Here is a 23498-nt window from a genome sequence, read left to right on the forward strand (position 1 = left end):
CTTTTTTTATAATGCAAGACAGTAGATCTATCTCTGCCAGTGCACAATGGGATTGATACCGATCAAATTGGCATCCTTTCCTAGATTGCAGAGTTTTCATTGCTATGATGATAAACCTACATAATTAAAAAAACAAAAACAAAACCACGCATTAACTGGTAAAGACTGTTAAAAAATGCTATATTTACAAATGGAATGAATAAACATAATTTCAAGAAAACATACCATGCAGCTTGCTGAATACAAAATAACTGTGTACACTGGATAAATTGTGTTGTGTTAAAAAAAAGAAGAAGAAATCATTGTTAAAGATATTGTTGAGCTCCTTTACTTCAGGCTTTAATGAATGTTTCTCCCCTGGTGCATTGATCAGTGTTTTAACAACATACACCTGTAAGTACATTATTTACATGTTGTATGATTTTTCTCTTTTTCTTAATTCTGGTAAATTCTATAGTGCAAAGTACATGAATCTTCTTGCAGATGAAAACAATGCCTACTAGCTTCATATGTGCATAAAAATTATTCCTGTGGTGAAAACAAATCAAACTCTAAGATTCCATTAAACCATCTTTTATTTCATATCATTAAATTCTGATGACACTGTCATTCTACTTGCTCATCTGATTTCATTCTCTTTGTCATTGTCAAAGTGAAAATCATTTGGAATAGTAAACCAGCATCATTATCCAGACTTTATGTGAGTTAAAAGAAAAAAAACAACAAAAAATAAACAATGATAATAATACTAATACATCCCTTGTATTTGTAACATGTACCTTTTTATATAATGCGCTTTTACGAAACAATGAAACCTATGTATGTGAAATTGATTTTGAAATAATGACAATGTAGGCCTAAATAATAAAAACCATCACAGGGCTTTGTTCCTAAATTTGTACAATATTTCAGTCCTTCTTCATTGCACAAAAACAAGTTATACAGTCCATGAGTAGGGTATGTGACCTACAGTGAAAAGATGAGTATAGCGTGTGCTATCTTTACCAGCATCGCATTGGCCTTGCCTAATCAATACAGGCTAATTTCCCCTGCCAAATATATCAAACGAGACAAGCTAGCCAGACCATGGCAGAGAGAGAGAGAGAAGAATAAGGGGGAGAGAGTAGGAGAGAGATGGGGGGAGAAGAGAGGGGTGCAGAGCAGGGTGGCATTTCAATTGGATTAACACTGGGCCAGTGAAATATTGGATGATGCCAGCGCTGCATGACGGGCTATGGTGTATCGCATACATACACACACATACAATTAAATACACACATACATTTGTACATTGTACACATTTTAACTGCATGCGCGCAAGCAGAAAGCAGTGTGTGTACAATACCTCCTACTACGTTAATGGGCAAGTCCAAGATATCGCGCACCTTACGTATGGGACATTCAGAGATTTCAAACCTCTGAAAAGTAATGAAGGAGCACTTGGATTTTATTGTTTATCATCAGGAGGACTGGTATCCTTGAGAAGAATATTGTGTTTAAGTTTGGTGTCATTTGACCTTGGGTTGATTATTTTATTAAGAAAAATATGCCAACTTACGTATGGGACCAGAGAAAAACTGGATTTTTCAAAATAAAGTTTGAACTGAAAATTCTCTGAAAGTACCTTACTGATCAAGTTCTGTTTGGAAGTGAAGAAAGGTACAATACTGAAGTATCTTTCAGCAAAGTTTCACTGCAAAAGAATAAAGCATATTTTCATGAAGTTGGTTTAATTAACGAAAGTACACCTTACGTATGGGACATGGCTCAACTTACGTATGGGACATTTGTCTTTAGTGCACAAATGCATTCATGGGAATGACTTTAAATTTCCCCATAGTGTCATATTTAGTTCCACAAATCATGCTACAACATGTAACAAATGAAATAGACTTCTAAGTGGGTACTTTCCCGGTTCAGGTACCCAGCAAAAGCTAAAATAAAACAAATAAAAGTAATTATCAATTTACAATTAAATGTCTTAGTTTGGATTCCGTCATGCATTAACACTGTCCTCATGATGTCTACACATGCAGATATAGTATACTGACACTCTATTTCTAGCCCATTTGTAATTACTCTAGTCAATATTTTTTCATCAAATGAAAAAAAAAATGAGCAAATTCTAGCTTGTGACCTTGATATAGCATACATGTACATGTACAATAACTAATTTGTAGTCTTGATAATTTCAACTTTAGAATCAAATGTCATGTACAATGTATTTGCAGATACAGTTTGAAGTGGGTACTTTCAGTAGCTCTAGGCTTACCTTGCAAGTTGTCTAAGTTTTTATAAAGCTTTATAATTGTTTGAAATGCAGCACAAAACACAACAACAAGAGTACTTCATTTTGCTCTGTAATCATCATGTTTTGCCATGTGAATTTTAGCTGAACTGCAATATCAATCAAATTTTAATGAAAGTTTTAGATTTTAAGGAGATAGAAGAATGTATGTACCAATGCTGTTTCTGTTTTTTTTTTTCAAATTGCTTGGCTTCGTGTCTATGAAACCAAAGACGACAAAATTTGTGCTACTTTGTACATACATACATGCTTGTGTAGTGATACAGGAAAGATTATCATTTGCACATTCAAATCTAGATTTGAAACACTTAAGTAACTCACTTATCTGCAAATTACAATTTTGAATAAATTCTAATAACCTCATTTGATCATACACTACCAGATTGCAGTGTATGTTGATAATTGTGTAGATGTGGGGTACAAAGTAAGTATGAGTTGATGAAGGTGTCTCAGAGCACATCTGTCTCTTCAAACACAAAATAGAAAAGAAAATTGAATTTCCTATTTGTTTGTGTAATTTGTGTTTTTAGCACTCCAACCACAGAACCAGTATTGATATTGTGGTTTATAGCAAATGTAAACTATAGTCTTCATTTTACAGGATTTTCAGAAATCATGTTCATGACCTTGATAAGTCATGACATATTCTGAGGGTGAACAGTTGAAATATTAACAATCATATCAAAATAAAAAGTACAAGTGTACTCTCATAGGGTTTTTCCTTTGCTATCAACTCAAGTAATGACAAAGTTACCTGCTCACACCTTAAGTGATTTTTCTTTTCAGTAAGACCTATAATGTTGTCATTGATGCGCGCCATAAGCACAATTGTTTTGATTTCGCTTTTGAGGCTGTACAACCTGTGGTACATGCTGAACAGTGTACTGCACCTAAAATGACACTCAGAGAATCCCATTCTTGGACAAAGTCATTTTGTAGAGAGGTAAAGTTGAAAATGATAACTGAATTAAGAAAATGTCCAATATCAAAATGTTAACGGGGAATGTTAATTCAAGACCAGCTGCACAGCCTGTAATGAAAATAAGAAATTACAAGTATAAATGAATATTCTTTATTTTCCTTTCTTAATCATAGAATGACTCAATAATGCTGTTCTTACACTCTCCCTGAGGTCATCTGAGTAGGAGAGGCAGATATATAGACATATTCTTCAGAGTAGGTGCAAAGATAACCATTAACCAAACAAATGTAAGGACATATAGCATCCATGTCAAAAGGCGGTTTTCCCATTCACTTTGCATGTAATGTCCCATACGTAAGGCATTTGTCCCATACGTAAGCAAACTTTAATTAGTTATAAGATGAAGGACTAATTAAATTTCCTCATTTAGTTTTGCTAATCTGGAGTTGAAATGAATAAATTAGAACTTCCTAAAGTATGATTGGTCAATGTTACAAATCTTCAGAAAAAACTTAAAAAAACATACTCAAATCCTTACGTATGGGACACTATGTTCTGGGAAAGTGCATAATTTGCATAATTAATGTGCTGACCTTGTCTTACCAATTGCAGATTATACTAACTCATACAGGGGTCATGTCCATAAAGGAACTAGGTCAAGGACAAATTCAACTGATTTTAGATGAATATTTATAATTTGTCCCATACGTAAGGTTTGTTTTTGATTTATGCAAATCAAGGCCATATTTCTTGCATAAATTTGCATAATTCAATATTTTCTTTGCTGGAAACATATGATTTAACTCTTTGGCTACAAGATGATATCAATAACTTTTTGATAAAATCAAGATGAATTTTGAGCATCTGAGGGGACATTATCTTGGACTTGCCCTAATGCAATGGTGTTCTTATCAGTGAAAGATGCTTAAAATGCTTTTTTCCCCCTTCTACTTCAGTGTATAGAGCTCTCTCATGATACCCATGTGCTATCTCAAATATGTTTTTCAAACAAATGAACACACATGCCTTAAAAAAAAAAGAAATCAGAAGAAAAAGGTCAACTCCAGCAGAAAGTAAATAGCCTACAGATTTGTACAAGAGTCTCCACAACACATTAAAGGGTAATATCTTCTTCTGCTTTTTTTTTCTCATACCCAATGTTGAGTTTGCAAGCAATTTGTTCTGCAATTTGTGAGATATGTACTGTATACAGTACCAGTACATGTCCAAATTGAAGCTCGTTATAACAAGTTGTACATCTCCAGTTATGACAATATTTCACTTTGTGGATATTACTCCATATTTATCAAGTCTTCAAGAAGCTATAAGAGAGACCCCAAATATCATTGTCTTTAAAAACATCGAGAGGGGAGAAACCTCTTTAAGAAAAAGAGTCAACGATCTTTCTGAAGGTGTGTGTTATTTGTGTGGTGTGGTCTTTTATAGGACACTGCACTGTACTTTACCAAGGCCGATTACATCACAGTCGACACAGTTTACAACCAATAAAAGGCAATTGAAGTGTACGATATACAGTAGTAGCCAATGATGTGATGTGTTTCATTTGCCACTTCAGGATGAAGTGATTTGTACAACATCATCGGAGTCGGCACAATATTGCACCACGGCTGTCCTTGCCGACGTTATCCCAAAGGTTAACTCCAATGGGAGTATTGATTTCTGCGGAAGTTGCAGAGCAGTGGACATAATCAGCGGTCAGTTGTTGTGCACCGAGAATGATGGCCATCCACACTAAAAGTTACACATATTTTGTCTGAGCAGGGCATTACATAAATATGCAGAATATTCCCCTTGCTAGCCCATACAGTGTATATGCTGCTCATCTGGCAAGAGTCTGTGCACTCTCAAATGTGAAACTGATACCCATTCACTTTACACTTGCCCCATCAGTGAAAGTTCTGTTGCCCCAAGCATGCAGCATTCAAAGTGGGCTTGTAACACCCTACATGTACAGAACATTATGAACAAAGATGAATGGGTACATTGGCAAGACAGGTTGTGGCACACTGACTCTTTGATATCTTCTTTGTGTGCAAAGAAATTATGATGCACTACAAAGTGTCTTCTACAACATTTCATAATTCTGTCCTCAATGTGTCTTTCTCTATCTCAGTGGCTTTTAAAAGGCTACAGATGTGCAGCTTTGACATTCTGGACATTTCTGGCCGAAATGTCATGCTTTTCTTTCAAAAGAAAATGATCAAGTACAACAAAATTTACAAAATTGTATTCAATACTGAATAAAGCTGCTGACAAGCTCATGAATGACATGTTTTTCAATCAGAATGAAAAAAAAAAAGATTCAATATTTCACGATAGAATGGACCTTAAACTAATGTCCATGTATCATCAAGTGTAGGGCCTATCAATATTCATGACCACCCAGGTTAATACGCAATTTGATATCAAAACGCAATCAAAAATATTTTATTAAACTGGTCATTGGTGGGAAAACTGACCTACAATTTCATTTCCCAGTGGGGGATATTGGCTCTTGATATCAAGCCAAGCATTCCCTGATTGTGCATCTCCCATGTGACATACGTTGTATGTACATGACACCTACAGTATTAGATATAAAAGACAGGCACCGACACAGGAGCTCAGATGGGCATATTTTCTATTTTAATGTTTCTTCATTTTCCTGTGTTTCATTGGGTGTTTTGGGTGTATCATTCCTGAATTCCAAACCATGAATATCTCATAATCATCTATTTTCTTCATGGTTTATAACAATTACACAGCATGAAAACCATATAATACTAAAATCAGTAGTTTGGTAATCATGATAATGTACAGAAGTTATAACTACAGCAATTTCCATTAATGGAAAGAACGCGATCGATGACAATATCATGGGTAAATCACCATAACTCACGCGAAAGTTTCAAAAAGCCTTGGTGCTTCAAGTCTTCATTTCCGAACATTAAACCAAAGTCTTTCCTTTATCTCCTGTGTGTTACCGACCTTGTAATTATCTAACAATTGATTCATCTATAAACAAGGATGTAATGTTTTAAGTACATACTGTACACGTTCATATTTAATAAAGGAGAGGAGTGATAGTTCTACATTTTTCTTTGCCAATCATCTGATGTGTGTATTTGGATTTTAAATAGTGATCCCATGACAAAAGATGACTATCATAGCAATATAGACTGTGGTATATTGCATTAGGGAGATACAGTCATTGTTTAACTGCACGTAGGTTTGTATAGATTTCTTTTAATTTGCAAGTGAATTGTTGTAAGGTCTTGTGGGAACAGGAACTTTTAAAATACTATTAAAATGTAAATTGTTAGAAATCCACAGCCCAAATTATTGCTAAATATATTAAATGTACTTTACAGGTCATACAGAGGATTCTACAATGCATTGCCTTGCACTGTACGCACTGTAAATACTACACAGTGGTGTACACTGATGTTTACTCTGCATCTACATTTATTATTAGTGTGCAAAGGGGGGGGGGTGGGCTGAAGGCCAAGGGAAACAGCACAGACAGGGAGATTCCCTGCCCTGTCATTGTACTATAAACCAGTCAATGCACTGCCATACATTTTACACTGTATGCTAATCATTTGAATAAATAATACAGAGTCTAAGGTCCTCTCACAGATGCATTCAACTATAATAATGATATTGATAATAATAACAACAATAATAATAATAATAATAATAATAATAATAATAATAATAATAACAATAACAATACTAATAATAATAATAGATTGGATATTGTTATAAAAGCTATTATTTTCATCTGCTTGCAAGTCTAACAAACAGTTAAGAATCTTTGTGAACATACAGTCTCTGAAGTTCAAAGCAAACTGTACGCAATGACTGTTTCTGAGAAAGTGTTTGTAACATGTATTGTATTATAATTAAAAGAGCTCTTAAAATAAAAAAAAAAAAAAACTGCGAGCAGGGTCTGAATAGAAGACTACTGGTACTGAGGTCCGCAGCTGGGGATTATTGGAGTGATGAATTGATCAGGTCATCATGCATATTCCACCCCGTGTGACCATGACATGTACTACTGGCTCTAATAATATGCAAACGAGGTGGTCAATGAACGCATGTCATCAATTTACTAACAATACAAGTCTTTGACAACTGTGTGATTCATACAAAATTGTAGAGGCCCTGCTGAGTTTATAGACATGTGTGATGAGTACATATATAAAGTACAGTATGATACTTAAATACTTCAATGTTGTACATGGTATCAGGTACTGACTGTAAAATGTGCATTGAATTCACAATCACACCGCCTTTTGCATAATACACTACATACTACAATTTAAACAAAATCAGGTTCATGTGATGTGCAACCCCCTCCAACTGAATGAATAATTGTTTTATCTATAATTTGAGAGAAATGTGAAAGTGGGACATTTCTGGAGGAAAATGAGTTTGTGACTGGAGTGAACTCAGAGCCATATGAAAGCCTCCTATCAACTGAAAATGAATGATAGAATCAGCTTCTACTAGAAGGAAAGTTCTACCTACAGGCAAAAGGGAGGGCTGATAATTGTATTTTGTTTTGTTTTGACTTGTTTTTTCTCTCTCTAAGTTTCAAACTTATAATCCACTATATAGCATCTCTTTTCAAAGTTATAATCCACTGCATAGCAAAACATCTTGTCCTTTTCCTCTCCACTTCAAAGAAAATATTCTAAATGTGTGCATTTCATTTAAAACATACAACTTGTAAGGTAACACAAAATAAAGAGGTGTATTGAAATCAATGCCCATTCTGTCTCATTTTTGTCGGTCCAACATATTCATATGAATACATTAGGTGTTGGATTCTACCATCATATCCTAATTGCTCAACAGGGAATTTCCCTGCCAAGGGCAAGCACATTGTATGTTGCCTTTAAATAAGCAGCCTGCTATCAAAGTCCATGGTGTAGTGTACACTGTACACTGTACACGGTACTGTATCATGTAATGTACATTGTACATGGGTGCCTCTACATTAACATCTCCTGTAGATCATAATGCATATTGTAAAAGTTGTGCATTGAACATTGTGTGCAGTCATGAAAATTTTATCAAGATTCCATCAGAAGATCTACACCTGTACAAAATAGCCAGATATTAAAGATAATTTTTTTTTTTTTTTTTTTGCAAAAGGGATTTTCATATTCACAAATCATGTATTATTACACTTATAAAATACATAAAATCATTTTTTAACACGTACTGTTAACATAAATCCATCCAAAGGGCAAACTGATAGCATCATATTTGTAGGCACACCATTACATGTAGTTTTCAGAAAAAATGGATTTGAAGTTCAGGGGTTTTAGATTCAAGTTCATGAGTCATTCTTTATTCTTTGTGTAGAAAATGTAATGAAAGGGATTAAGAAATTGATGTGTTCTACCAATTAAAAAATCTGCTTTATGATGATGTGAGAGTATCAAAGTATACCTGATGACTGCATGTAGAATTCATGTGTTTTGTTTTCATATATATTTTTTTTTTTTTTTTTGGGGGGGGGGGGGGAGGAAGGGGCAACCACACTTTAACATTATATCTCACAAATGGAAAAGAAAGAAAAGCACCCAAGGATTAAAGAAAGGTATGACTTGAAATGCAGTGGTGGATCCAGTGGGGGGGGGGGGGGGCGCACCAGGTGCGCCCACCCCCCCCCCATTTTATTTTTTGTTAAAACAAAAGAAATAAAAAGAAAAAAATGGGGGCGCGTGTGCCCCCTTTTATGCTATAAAGGCGCCTCCCCTTTATGGAATTCCTGGATCCACCCGTTAAATGGGTTTAAAAAAGGGCATTAAAAGGATAGTATTGGTATTGTATTGGCTGAGGTAAGGATTCAACTTTTAACTTTCTACAAGATACTAAGAAACCACTCTACAAAATGTTACAAGAGCACACAATTCTAAGCGAAATTCAAAGTTTACTAGATGAAAATTGCTTTTGAAATCTAAACCTGAAAACCAATCCAAGTGCCTTTTATTGGGATTTGTGAATGCAGCCTTGAAATAAACTCTTAATTTGAGAATATCATGGACTTACTAATTACTGCTAAAACTGACTAAGCAGCCATGTCCATGTAAAGTAAATCATAAACTGTACTATTACAGACAACACACTCATCTACAAACTGTAGAATTTGTTTTTGCTTTGTAAATTGTTGTTGTTTTTTGTTTTGGGTTTTGTCTTGGTTTTGTTTTTACCACAGGACACCCAAGTCTAAGGAATTATATAGAATGGGATTTGTATATTACCTGTGGCATTAGAATAAAGCTTGCCTAGCAATTGATCAATCATTATTGCAAAATACCCCCTCCATGTACAATTGTGTCATGTCTATATACAGTTTGTACCACTTGAGTAAATTCTGTGTTCGATTGCATGCTACAATGTATCCCACTGAGAGAAGAAAAAATCTACTTTATACAGAATACCCCACTTCACCCTGTATACATGACTGTCAATTCACATAATTGTACAATGTATAATTGTATTCAATAGTTTGTATGCACTTGGACTTTTAAAACTGTGCCTTTAAGAATGAAAGTAGAACAGTGCCTGCCGTAGTATCTCACGGAAATTGAATCTACGCCAACGCCAGCAAATATTGAACCATGCCCGACTTGCAATTTGAGTTTAATAATGAAATTGAATGTGAGGCTTGTGGCAGTTTTGCTGATCTTTCAAGAAATTGGTTTTACTCATCCACCATAGTAAATGAAATTTGGAGAAGAATGTGGCGTCTACAAGGTACTCAATAGCCACAAGCTATGGGCAAAAAGACTGCACTTATTCATTAAAAAAAAAAGAAATAGAAAAAAGGATTGTAAAGCAACTACTCACCAAAATTCATGCACTACAGGAAAGCTCTGTATCTTGAGAGGAGAACCTTATTCTAGAGTCCATGCTATCAAAATTACAATGTACATATAATTTACTTGTCACAATGCAGCATTTAAAAGCAAAGAAACACAATATAATCAAAAACACTCTGTTTGCGTAGACTTTAAAAAGTATGATTATAGCCCAACAGGGCACTGGTAATTATGATTGCAACAAAATATCAATAATGACAAAATGGTTATTTTAGGATCTGATGACAGAATTGGTCCGACATTAGGGCAGAAAATGTGACAAAAAACATACCTAAAAAATTGATGCAGACTCAGAAAAAAAAATCCAAAGTTTTTACCTTGTAATGTACCCCATTTTGATAATTAAGCGTATTGGGTATAACGCACAGTATTTGGTTACAATTTGTAAATCCGTCCAGGTACAATGTATTTGTTGTTTTTTTTTTTGTTTTGTTTTTTTTTTTGCTTTGTTACTGATTTTATGGATCCTGCTTTCCACAGAATTTCTAGTTTGTAGCAGGTGTTGTGATTTTTCTTCTTCATAGGCAAGCAGGTCTACATAAAGTGAGCATAAATAGCCATGGAAATGACCTGCATTACTTAATTTGTAATAAAGGCACTATTACAGTACACATGTACACTGGCATGCACAGGAAGCTGTACAATGTACTATACATGTACTTTGTACTGAATAGGTACATTGTGTACATGCTGTGCAATGCATACAATGTGTACATCTGGATATTGGGCTGCTGTACCAACTTCAAGAATCGTGATGTTTGACAATTTTTATAAATTATACAGCCAAAAATGTACTGTAAAGAAGGGCCTGTTGGAATAAACCACATTACACATTCGCCTCAGTGCACCCCTATTCCAATACATCCATCACAAGATTGTACAGGGAAGATGGGAGAGCCTTTGGGAGTAAGGCGATCATGTGTCGCTACCAAAACACGTTGTGCAGTCTCCGCAGTGCGGGGGAGGGAATCCAAACGAGAGAGACAGAGTTCTACTATCCATGAAAACAGACAGCTATACCACCACAGCAGGTTTTTTTTATACCGAAGTACGGTACACACCAGTGTCATGGAACCCCAATCTCAAGCTTGTGTTCTCCGTGGGATGTGTTTTTGTTGTTTGCATTTTTTTTTTTTTTTGCTTGTCTCCTTGTAATCAGCAGTGGCTGCCGCCTTGCAGGCACCGAGCGGTGATACATCTCATCTGCAACGTTCATTAGATCTGCGGCTAAATGCCATTTTTACAGAGGAGCAATGGTGTAATAGGAAAACGCCGTGGCCAACGTCCATGGGCAATGTTAGAAAATTAAAAGAGCAGCAAAGCATCATTGTGTTTGAGTATTATTGCATCATGCGGATGCAAGCCAAGTACCTATTGAAAAAAAGTGTGTGTGCATGTGTGAATGATACTTTAAAGCTTTTTCACAATCAAATAGAAGTGGAATGTTGTGGCTGGGGAATATGCATTTGATTTCAATGCTGAGTACAATCACCCCAGTTGAATGAATGGGAGGAATTTGATATGGAGCAGTGGTGTGTGTAATTCTATGACTTTACTACAATTGTGTAAAGTTACACAATAGAGAAGGGACTTGTGCATATATCGCTGTAGCATACATGTGTACAAGTCAGGAGATGATATATTTTTTGTTTTGATAATGTGTCTATTTGATGTACAGCCTGCTCACTACATGTACATTAAACATGTGCACTGCTCTAATGTTTGCTGGCTCTGATTTCAGCATCAGTGCAAAGCTGTGTATCATCAGATATTAAATTAATTAAACATCAATTATCAAGGGGTATTACCCACAGCCATTCATTTAAAGCAGTCACGCACCATCACACACCCTGCAGCACTCCTCTGACCCATCTAGTACAGTAGCTAATGACATTAATTGCAGACTACACAAGGTCAGGCCACAAAAATGTGCATTTGCCAACATTTCTACAGTGATGAGCTACATTGTATCCATCTCTTAAATGATAATGGACAAAGAAGGACTCATTATGAGTATATCAAAAGTCGACTGAAATCTATGGCTGTGGCCTACATGTACAACTGTAGTAGTAGTCCCTCTGTACTTGCCTCAATGGCTTGTGGCTCGTAACATATTGATTACGGGGTTAATTGCAAATGGGGGGGGGGGGAGCTGAGCTAGTGCTTGACAGGTCCGTTGTGATATCACTAGTAGTACGTAATGTGTAGTCTCAAACATACATGTACAACGTAGTATCCTGTTTCTTCATAGATTAGATTTGGTTTTTAAAAAGCTTAAAGATAATGTGCCAATTGGCCTATTTTTTTTTCTTTTTACTAGAAGCTTCAACTTATGATTTTCTCATAGCTACAAAAAGCCAGACAATGAGAAACCAATCATGAGTGCACTTGCTTCAAAATGCATAAAATTCATCTAATATAATTGAAATATGATCAACAAAACTAGGAAAAAAAATGCAAAACTTTATAATATCGCGGCCTTTGGAAAAGGCAAGTGACAAGTGTTTCATAAAGGTAGTACTTAATAAAATGATAGCCATTTTTAATATCCTGAGTGCTCGGCCACTCAGCAACATGAATTTTCTCTTTACCTCTATTTTTATGTTTTCCCTTTTACACTTCCTACTTTTTAACTTCAAAACATTCATTTATAAATATGATTTTAATTTCTTTACAAAACTACAATATACACACAGTACAAACGGTGTAATTTCCACATCGTATGTATTATACAATGTATGCAATTTTGTTAAACATTATCATTTTCTTTTCCTCTCAGAATAGGGTGAATACTTACAGTACACCTCTTGTATGTACAGTATACATACCTAGTGGGTGCTCCCAGCGGGTCTATGTTTGTTGTACTGTGTGCAGTGTTTCTTATTAGCACTTCTTTGATATCACAGTTCTTCTTGCTCTAACATGAAAGGGACAATGTATGCTAATAATACAAGTTTCTTTCACAAAACAACAACAAAACAATCTCTAATTTGATTCTCCCAAAACATATTACCCACACTTTCCCTGAGCTCTCATAGGAAATCAGTGCCCAGAATATGACATGACATGTTAATGCACTTAGAAATTCATAATCTCTTTAAACTGTAATAATGCACTGCAATTTATGGCTTTACATAATTCTCCTTGCATGACTGCCATCTTTGTGTTGTAAACCACACACATAGATCATCCTTTTCTGCCACTGAATAAAGAATGCTCCTTAAAGGCATTGTTTTACCATTTGCAAATGAAACAAAAACCCAGCTTTAGTGCTTCAAAGTAGTTCTGAAATACGAGTTAGGAATAATATAGAAACAACTAGTGTAGAAGTTAAGCAGTATAATCAATGTTGTTGAAAATGTATTGTTAAATATACAAAATGTGACAGTTAGTTAAAATAAAATTGTTTCTAGACTAAACCACCTTAGGACCTATGTACAGTTATGGTTTAGTGAGAAATATTGTGATATACATATTCTTACATTTTAGCCTATAGATATTGCAAAATCTTCATATTGTAGGATTTTGTGATGTACAACTGACCTACACATATTGCACCAAATATGATCACAGAATTCTTTTTTTTTTTCCCAATCACTGCTCAAAAAGGTAAACAGTACACGTACCTTTAAAACCTAGACTGTCAGTGTTTCTGCTAATGAGCTCTGCTATCTGAACCTCAAATGAATAAGGCAGGTGTTTTGGACAGAACTACTGTAAATGGGGGGGGGGGGCAGGATGGTGAGGCAAAATGAAAACACATTGATAACTGTGTGGGGGAGGGAGGGGAGTTTCTTGTGCACTTGAATTATTTGGTATGGAGCTCCACTGTTTATCTGTCCGGAAACTTCCCAATAGTCCAAATACATGTACAAGATTTTCAGAAATACTTTAATATTCATAACAAATCTACAATGTATTGTACAATGAGTTCAGTACATCAAAATTTGTGGAAACCTGCCTTCATGCAATTACAGTGCTGTACAACTCTGTATTCATTACCCTGATATAATTTTTCATCCAACAGTGTGAATTTGTTTATCTGTACAATGTATCTATAGCTGAAACTCTTCACATCAACTAGAGATTTGAGAGTCAACTATATACAGGGTGGCCCAGAAAGAATGTAACACCTAAGATCTTTAATTCCAGCAATATTGTTGCAAATATGTCATTATTTTGCATACTATTGGAAAGGCCATTCTTTTTCTACAATAGAATGACACCAAATTCTTTAATTTTGGTTTAAAATACGTTATGATTTTAGGACCATTTTTGTCACCCCTTGCAATTTTCAAAATGTGATCATTTTGCACTCTCAGAGATACCAAAACCAGCGAGAATTCGGCTTGCCATAGAACCAGTAGCATGGTGTGGAATGTGGGCGGAAGGCGTAATTGTTATTGCCCAGTATCATTGTGAATACTGTGAATGTCATTGTGAGTATCATTGCGAATACTACCAGTTCTTTGGCAGCCGAATTCGCGCTGGTTTCGGAATCTCTGAGAGTGCAAAATGATCACATTTTGAAAATTGCAATGGTTGACAAAAATCGTCCTAAAATCATAACACATTAACCCAAATTAAAGAACTTGGTGTCATTCTATTGGAAAAAGAATGGCCTTTCCAATAGTGTGCAAACTACATTTGCAATGTACAATGTAATATTGCTGAAATTAAAGACCTTAGGTGTTCCATTCTTTTTGGGCCACCCTGTATAAGGCCTACATTACCTGTAGGAATGTTCACCAAGTTTAAAGAAGTGCAAGGCAGAGTATCCTTCATTCTCTGAGAGCAATTATGACAAATTAATAAAGAAACATTCTGTGTGAATGTAGGCAAAAATAGCAAATAACAAACTAAAAAAAAAGAAGAAGAAAATACCTAGAAATCTCAATTCTTCTACTGCATACACTGTATTTTGATATACAGTACAATGTAGAAATGTACACAATTGTAGATTCTGCTATTCAGTCCAGGGTACAATTGTAACTACATATACCTGCTTAATAGCCAAGTGTCAAAGGAAGACGATGAATTGCTTGGCAAATGCACATTACTGGTGCAAAAGCTCATACTGTAGGCACAGGCCTGGGAGTAAATGTACATACAGTGTACGTACATGTACAATGTATCTGGGGCTCTTGCAAAAATGCCCTCTTGGAGTAGCGTGACAAGTACACTGTATAGACAAACGGTAAATAAACCTGGCAGTCACATCAGACATGATTTTGGTTATTTACGGAATTCATGATCTACAATGAAATTTAAGTTACAGTCAATGTTCATAAATAATGCAAACTGGGATTTAGAACAACTTAGCTTTTAGCAAGCACTGCTCAAATAGTTTTTAAGTGAATATTGCTTTACCAACTGATATCAAAAGCCTTTAATACAAAACACCCTATACCAGGTATGATTTTTTTTTTTTTTTTTTTAATCAAAATCAACTACTGCGAGGTCTGAAGATGGAAGACTAGAGCTGCTATTGGGAGAAGCATGAATCATACAAGACAGCGTGGATGGAACACGCTGAAATTGGTTGCTACAATGCAGAATTCATACATTAGAGGTGCATATCGGAACTCGCATGGCGCTAATTCTCCTACAGCTCTGGTATAATGTTTGAATTAAAGATGATGTTGACATCTATTCGGGGCTGCATTGTATTATTCATTATGGATTGCACATTGGGCAGTATCTACAGATATTTCAACACGAAGGTCATGGGGATGGATAAAGATTCAGTTACATGTACAACTGTAGCAATCATGTCATATTGACTCCAAATTTACTACTTAATATTTTTATGACTCACCCACCCCCCCCCCCCAAAAAAAAAAAAAAAATATATATATATATATATATATATATATATATATATATAAATAAATAAATAAATAAAAGACGACAACATAAACGAAACAAAACAAAACAGAACAAAAGGGTATTGGTTTTTAATTTGTGAAGGTTTCATGCAGGAAATGTTTCTGATTTTACATTTTGAGGAAATTGTGTCATCACTGAAACACTTCTCCTGTTTTTGCAATTAATATATTGGGGCATGCTCACATTGTCACTTGTCACACTGTTGTATGGAAACAAATGTGAAACAATCAAATTACTTCAGCCTTGCTTGCTTTGATTTCAATCTAGCTACAGATATAGGTACATCCATTTTGATTTCTATTGAAAAAAAGAAGAAAAAAACATTTCCAGATTTCACTGTCAAAAATCAACTTAAACATGAAGTGACATACACTTGTATTTCCTCTAAAATAAAATCATACACACTATAGATTATTTCCTTTAATTATTGTTGCATATTTATCATAATTTCTAATAATGTAATATGAACTTTCCCACTGATTAACATGAAACTAGGTACAATGCAAAGGCATGGTGTACAGTGTGTAGTTTCTCTTTCAAAATATTGTATCATGCAGTTTGATGTGTGCATTCATCAACCTCTAAAATGGCTTTGTAGCGCTGCAGACATCAGTGGCATGTGAATGAATCTGTTCAAGGTCTGTATACTCCGCTGCCAACAATGGAAAGCTGTGTGACATAGTTACAATTTGTATGCTCACTTCAATTTAATATCATCTATTGACAGGTTACAAATTATGAGTTCTGGAGCATACGCTGTATTTTTTCTTTCCATCCTAGATTTCCATAGATCTTCTACTCAGCTATACATTCAGTTTCCACACAGTCAGAAATTGTATCATTCAGAAGAAGTGCACAATATTTACAGTTTATGACCCCCACCTCCTCCTAAAAAAAAAAGACAGTTTACATGTACTATGTACAGAGCAAAACATAGCATGTATACATACAATTCACACACACACACACACACAATGTATTGTACACTGTACATGATCTGTATAATTTAGAGGACTACAACAGAGAGCTATGGAGGGATCAAATTTTTGTTGCAATCAGTCAGAAATCAAATGCAGAAAAGGCACACTTCCTGCTTTAAAAGTGCACAGCACATTCTTTGAATCTCCCTCACAATGTAAATAATATGTTTCATATTCCTCCCCACCCTCCCCCTCCAAAAAAAAAAAAACAACAACAACAACAACAACAACACAAAGGCAAATACATACATGTACAGATCTGTACATATATGCATTGATTTATGTGTAGGTACATTTATATGCTAGGGTTATAATGCAGCACTTTGACATGCTAGTACTACAACTGTGTATACATCAAAAAATGTTATATCAATTTTCATTCCAATGTCTGAGTGATCCCTTTTTTTTTCCTCTAAGATTCCCATCTTGTCTTTTAACCAGCTTCGCCACAAACCATCTCAGCCCATTGGGCACCTAACGGTGTGTGTAGAAACTATGGTGAGATGCAGCACTTTGCTGAAGTCTGCAGTGGAGAAAAACCATTCGTGCAAAGCCAACTATCTTATTCCTTTGGGGATACTTCACACTTCAATAATGAATTTTGATTCTGGAGTGTCAACTCTGTCCTGCACTGCCCTACATACATTGTACAAATGTAGACCTTGTACACTCACTGCATCTTCAATCAGGCATGTAGACTGTGTCATATCAAATTTCATATCAACCACCTGAAAAACGAATTAATAGCTTTATATTTTAAAATGAAACTGCTGTGCATGCCATACACTTAGATGTTTTGTGGTGTTTTTATCATGAGTCATGAGAAGCGTCCAATTTGCAAATTTAACAACATGAAAATAATAACTCGATCTGATCCTAACATGAACCATGCAATGTGCGTGCATTCATTTCTCTGTTAATTTCTACAGTATACTCTAATTCTACTCTTTATAGTTCATTTCTACTCCAGTTATTTTCTAGTATTACTCCACAATCCTGAATTTGAACACTCATGGAATTGTCAGGAACTGTAGTCTGCCTGCATGTCATGTAAACAAGTATGTACACGTATGTATACCCTTTTTTTAATAGTCTCTGACAAAAGAAGAACCAAAATCAAACTTGCAATCACACTTTTGATTGTATTTTATAAGCAGAGCTATTTAATGAATGGGAGATAATCACATGTGTAATGCTTGAACTGTTCTGATGTTTTGTTGATAGTGTACTCTTTGAAATTATACACTGTAGACCATGTGATTAAAATGTTTTGTTGTCATTTGGGGTTCTTTAGTGTGAATTATACATATTTTTACAACTACAAAAAAAAAAAAAAAACACACACACACACACTGAAATGCAAAATAAGTTCTGCCATTTTTATGTTTTATCATATTTGACACATCATCATGCTCCGAAAAGTAATAACTCCAAATCCGACTTTGCACAAGAAAAACTTGCACTTTAACCTAGATAGGTAAATGATTTGGTAGGACAGAACATAAAACAGGCTTTCCATTAAAAATTTACATTGTAAATAATTGTATGCAATTATAAAGAAATTGATGAGAGTCAGTGACCAGATGAGCCTCTTCATTCTGCCTAGTACTGTACATGATGTATTTCTCCATTTAAAAGGCAAATCAGTGCATTCACAAAATCCCTAGCATGCATGTTGGAATTTTTCAAAACAGTCAGATGGCACTGATACAGTGGGAACAACATTGACAAATAGGCCACGTTTACTGAGTGTGCCAAGCTTTGAGTTAATGAGATGATTCCTTCACGATGGTTGCCATGGAGATGTGATTATTGTCGTTCTTGAATGACAGCAACAGCATACAAGTTAAGTGAGTGAGTGCACTTCAATGGAACTCACTTTAAGACCTATTTTCTGAAAAAAGTAACATTTTCAGCACTCATCTTCAAGGTTCTTTTCAGAACTCACTCTCTCTATATATCTCTCTTACAATATTCTTGCTCACTTCTCCCCTCTGTCTACTACATGTAGGATCCTGCTTCAAACCAATTGTCAGTAAAATACTCCTTACAAATTCTCATTTCTTCATTCATCTAGATCCTCTTCAATTATTTCCAAACTTTTTACTGTTCAGAAGTACTGTAGTATGGAACCAAAGGAATGTACACATGTACAAGTAGTACAAGCCTTCTTCTCCACTCTCTATCTACCTACATGTACATGTAGATCCTCTTTCATATAGTACTGATATGCAAACTGTATGCGGCAAATATTTTGTGAAGTTTTTATTTTCGTGAATTTTGCGAGTCAGGTGCTATTCGCGAGATTACAGACACACGAATGACTCTGATCCTGATATGAATATGACACACACGTATATAATACTCTGTTCAGTACAGTAATTACTCTGAGATCGCGAATTTAACCATTCGCGAAATCGTCGGGAAGTCCTTATTTACAATCTAAATTTAGACTCGCTAAATACACATGTACAAATGGCACACAGTATTTCTTTGAATACAATGGTAAAGAATTGTATCAAAAGGTGTTTTACATCCCCTATATACAAGGATTTTTATCAACATTCAAACTTCAGAGATAAACTTTTTATTCAGGTTAATGAACATCATCTTTTAAAGAGAACTTTATCATACAATTCGTACAGTAAATTTATAATCTCAGAATTCTTTAAAATTCTGACCTTTGAAACCTAAAGCACATAACAAACATGAAAACGAAAGTAATTAAAGAATCTTAAATCTACTGCGAAACAAAATATTTTTGCCGCATGAAATTTCTTTAGTATTAGAGCCGACGGCCTTTTTCGCAGTGCACAAAATTTTCGCGAATTGCCAGCTGGCATTCTGATGCATAGTGTAGACACAATCTTTCCTGAGCATTTTAATTTTGTGAATCTTGACTCTCACTAGTGCTCACCAAATTCGCAATAGAATGCATGCATGCAAACATTTCTGGTTTTACAACGTACTGTACACGTGTACACTATTTTGTTGTTGTTGTTGTCAAGTTTGTGCTACTACCGGCTTTCTACACCTAGGTACCCTGGTTTCTTGAGTAATAAGCTAAAAAACATATTTATTTCCTTTTTCCTACCCCCATCCCACCCCACCTCCTCATAAAAAGAATCTTAAGGAGTATTTACACTTTTAGATAACAGAGGGAGCAGCACTCAAACAAAACAAACTTAATAGAATAATCAGTGTCAGGTGAACAGATGGCATACAGTACATATATTGGGGGGATGTAGATTTACAGGTAAGCCAAGCATAGGTCACAGTGTTTGTTTTATAATATAAAATACTGAAATACTCATACTTGTAAACACATTGCAGTATGTGTGCCTACTTGTACTGTGTGATGCCATGAAGAATGTGTGGAATTTCAATGTCAGAAAAGTTCCCCAACTAGACTGTCTAAAGGATTACTGAGAGGCTTCAATCATAATCCCCAAGGCTCCCAAATGTTTGGACAATAGCCAAATGGCAGAGTGCAGACTATTGCACGAAAGGTGGAGCATATCATATCATTACAGAGATGTGTTTACACTGAGTAGCATGTTACACTGTAGCTTGAACTTTCAAACATGCATACAAGTAGTGTATTTTCGAGGATTGTAGGGCCTTTTAAAATTGAATTGAGAACGACTTAAAATTGATATGGTACTTGATTGGTAGAAGCCTTGCTGTGCACATGTCTACAATGGTGTTCAAACTTCCTAATGAAATTAAAAATGTTTGGAACCTTGTTGTGAAGCCATTAATACTGTCATATCTGAGTGCCAAAGACATTTTTCAGTGAATATTTGGGCCTACCAATTTGAAGCAATTTAACATGAAAAAAGTGACATTTCAATGAAAGCTACATATAATGCATCATTGTTTTGTTCTTGTTTGTATGTTACGCTTTTTCTTCAATAAAAAATATCTTCAAAAAGTGCTGATTTGCAATAAGAAAGGCCAGGCTGGCCAGGCTAAGATCATCAGGGGTGTATGGGTACTTTCATGCAGAAACAAAAGTTAAAATAATCAGAAACTTGTTTTTCTTTTCTTCATAAAATATGAAGTGCATTAAAGTGTGAACAGTTTGCAATTATAATTGAATTGCCCAAGAAGTGGGTTTTGGGCAGAGTAAACAAAATAAATAAATAAATAAATAAATAAATAAATAATAAAAAAAAAAACTCTCACATCTCTGTGTCATGCAGCAGAATGTCAAGTCTGAGCTATAGTATGGTGGAAAACTCATTTGAACTCAATGATGGATGATGCAGATATTTTCCTCTTTTGGATATTCTATTCTCTTCTCTCTTCTTTTTTATGGGGGTGGGGGGGGGGAGTCACTCACAAAGGGGGGAAAAAGATATCCCATGAATGATGGCTCTCTGCAACATTATCTCTAATTACAAAAAAAAAAAGAGAAAAAAAAAGAGAGGGAGAGAAGAGAGAGAGAAAAAAAAAATCACTACACAATAATAGCCCTTGGCCTTGCATTGCTTTTTACCTATCTTTCAAGAATGTGTTGAAGGCTACCACACTAGAACCCTACAGTAACTGTGCCAACTCATTAATTGCAGGTTGGCTATTGAATGAAAATAAATGGATAATCAGTGTGGATGTGGTTAACAATTAGAGTGTATAAAAATAAGAGAATGCATTTACAATACATTTATATACAATGTATTATGGAGGAACAAAGAGTTAACAGAACACATATCCCTGACGTGACGACTCGACCAGATACCGTGACGACCAGATACAGACTGACCTTTCGGTCAAGATCCGCTGGACTTGCCCTTGCCAACGCCAACGGCAATGGAGCCTTATTAAATGCTGTGCTCCTACTACCACCTGCCTGTCGATGAGGATATGATACGTGTACAGGTACACTTACACTCCCGGTTGGCCCCTTTCCGCACTGCACTCGTAGTGAAAACATCAATGGAAAGGTCATATTCCATGACACACTGTCATACGCAAGAATCACACTTCACAATATGTGGTACACACTTGCACACACATTGCCCCTCTGTGTAGGCAGACCGACAAACACATCAAGGGCCCGCCGACCGATCGGCTAGGCTGCGAGCCCGAGAGGGAGACAGGAATGTCAAGCGTAGGGCCAGTGACAGTGTTTGAGGATGAGCAAATCGTCCGATTGTGACTAATAAGTCATGAACCAGCCGATGCGAATAAGAGATAACATTATTTTATTGTTACTTCATGTAGGAAACATGAGATTATTGGTCTTACCTTTGAGATAGATGAGCTAGAAGATATATCCGATTTGAACAGCAAGATTAGCTATAAAATTTCTGGGGTCCTCTCAACTACGCCCGACGATCTCTTACAATAAACAATCATCCGTAATTAGAAAGATTGTAATCTCATTATGCTGAAGTCTCTATGTAAACCGGGAGGTTTCGTAAGGATAAGAAGTTGTACCATTCTGTTTCAGGAATCATGGGATATGCAAGATGGCGACCTCCATGCGAGGTTCGAGAGATTATTAGTATTTATTCCGGGTAGGTGACAACGTACATCGCAAATCACTCGGCACAAGGTGCTGGGTGAGTATTTGATACTGAAAATGTGATTTGAAGTTTTATAGCTATATTTAAATGTTTTCTTAGTCTGGGGTAGACCATTCTAGTCCATCATAATATATTGAAATGATATTACGAACTGAGGTGACATAGACTCGAGTCCCATACGTTCATATTGCTGTCGGTACTAGTGTGTACATTATGTATGTGCCTAACTAGCCCGACCAGACGCTGTTACGCTATGCGAAAACAGCGTCTGACGAGCGCTGCATGCAGCCTCAAAGTGAGGAACCTCAACACAACTACAAAACTTAGGAAAATGTATACTTTTCTCCTTTAAACAGAATACTTTACTCACGTTAAATGCATGTTTCTATTACAGAAGAATAGTTCGCCACACTGGGTCCATGGAGACCACTTGCGATAAGTCCGTGGAACAAATAAATGACACTTTCTGGCGCAATTCCTGACCGTCGGTACGTCGCGACGTACCATGTACAGCGACTGGGCTGTGTATAGTTAGGCCTGGCGTGAAAGATTGTGTACCGTGTGGACATGCTGGATATGATGATCAATTTCGGTAAGTTTCATTGCGTACATTTGAATACTGATAGCATCAGATGTAGAGTAAATATTGAAAAGTATACTCATTGAGTTTGAGGTGACAAAAATGATGTTAAGTATCAAAATTCAAAGCTATCGTAATACGATTACGTCGCTCTCCTAGTGGTTGGTGGTCGCGCGCGTACAGCCCTGTCGCGACGTACCATGTACAGCGACTGGGCTGTGTATAGTTAGTGCCTAACCACACGGGGCGGCCGGCGCGGCGGGGCGCTGTAACCCGACACGTTTTATATACATGTATGTGACCCTGCATCACAAAACCAACAAAAAGTTGCCAGACATAAACTTAGACTTTTAGTTAAGGGAAGATTCTGAAAGAGCAGACTCTAAGCT

At 35.8% G+C, this 23498-nt stretch overlaps 1 protein-coding gene across 1 annotated transcript in view; it reads right to left on the reverse strand.

The window, feature by feature from the left end:
- The window catches only part of LOC140226241 (uncharacterized), an 88410-nt gene extending 66151 nt beyond the window's left edge, over nt 1-22259 (reverse strand). Inside the window, exon 1 of the mRNA XM_072306726.1 lies at nt 22249-22259. The gene's annotated coding sequence lies outside the window, so the exon portion shown is untranslated. The remainder of the gene's footprint in view (nt 1-22248) is intronic.
- Nucleotides 22260-23498: the final 1239 nt, after the last annotated feature.

The sequence above is a fragment of the Diadema setosum genome, chromosome 3 (assembly GCF_964275005.1).
Source record: "Diadema setosum chromosome 3, eeDiaSeto1, whole genome shotgun sequence".
NCBI lineage: Eukaryota > Metazoa > Echinodermata > Echinoidea > Diadematoida > Diadematidae > Diadema > Diadema setosum.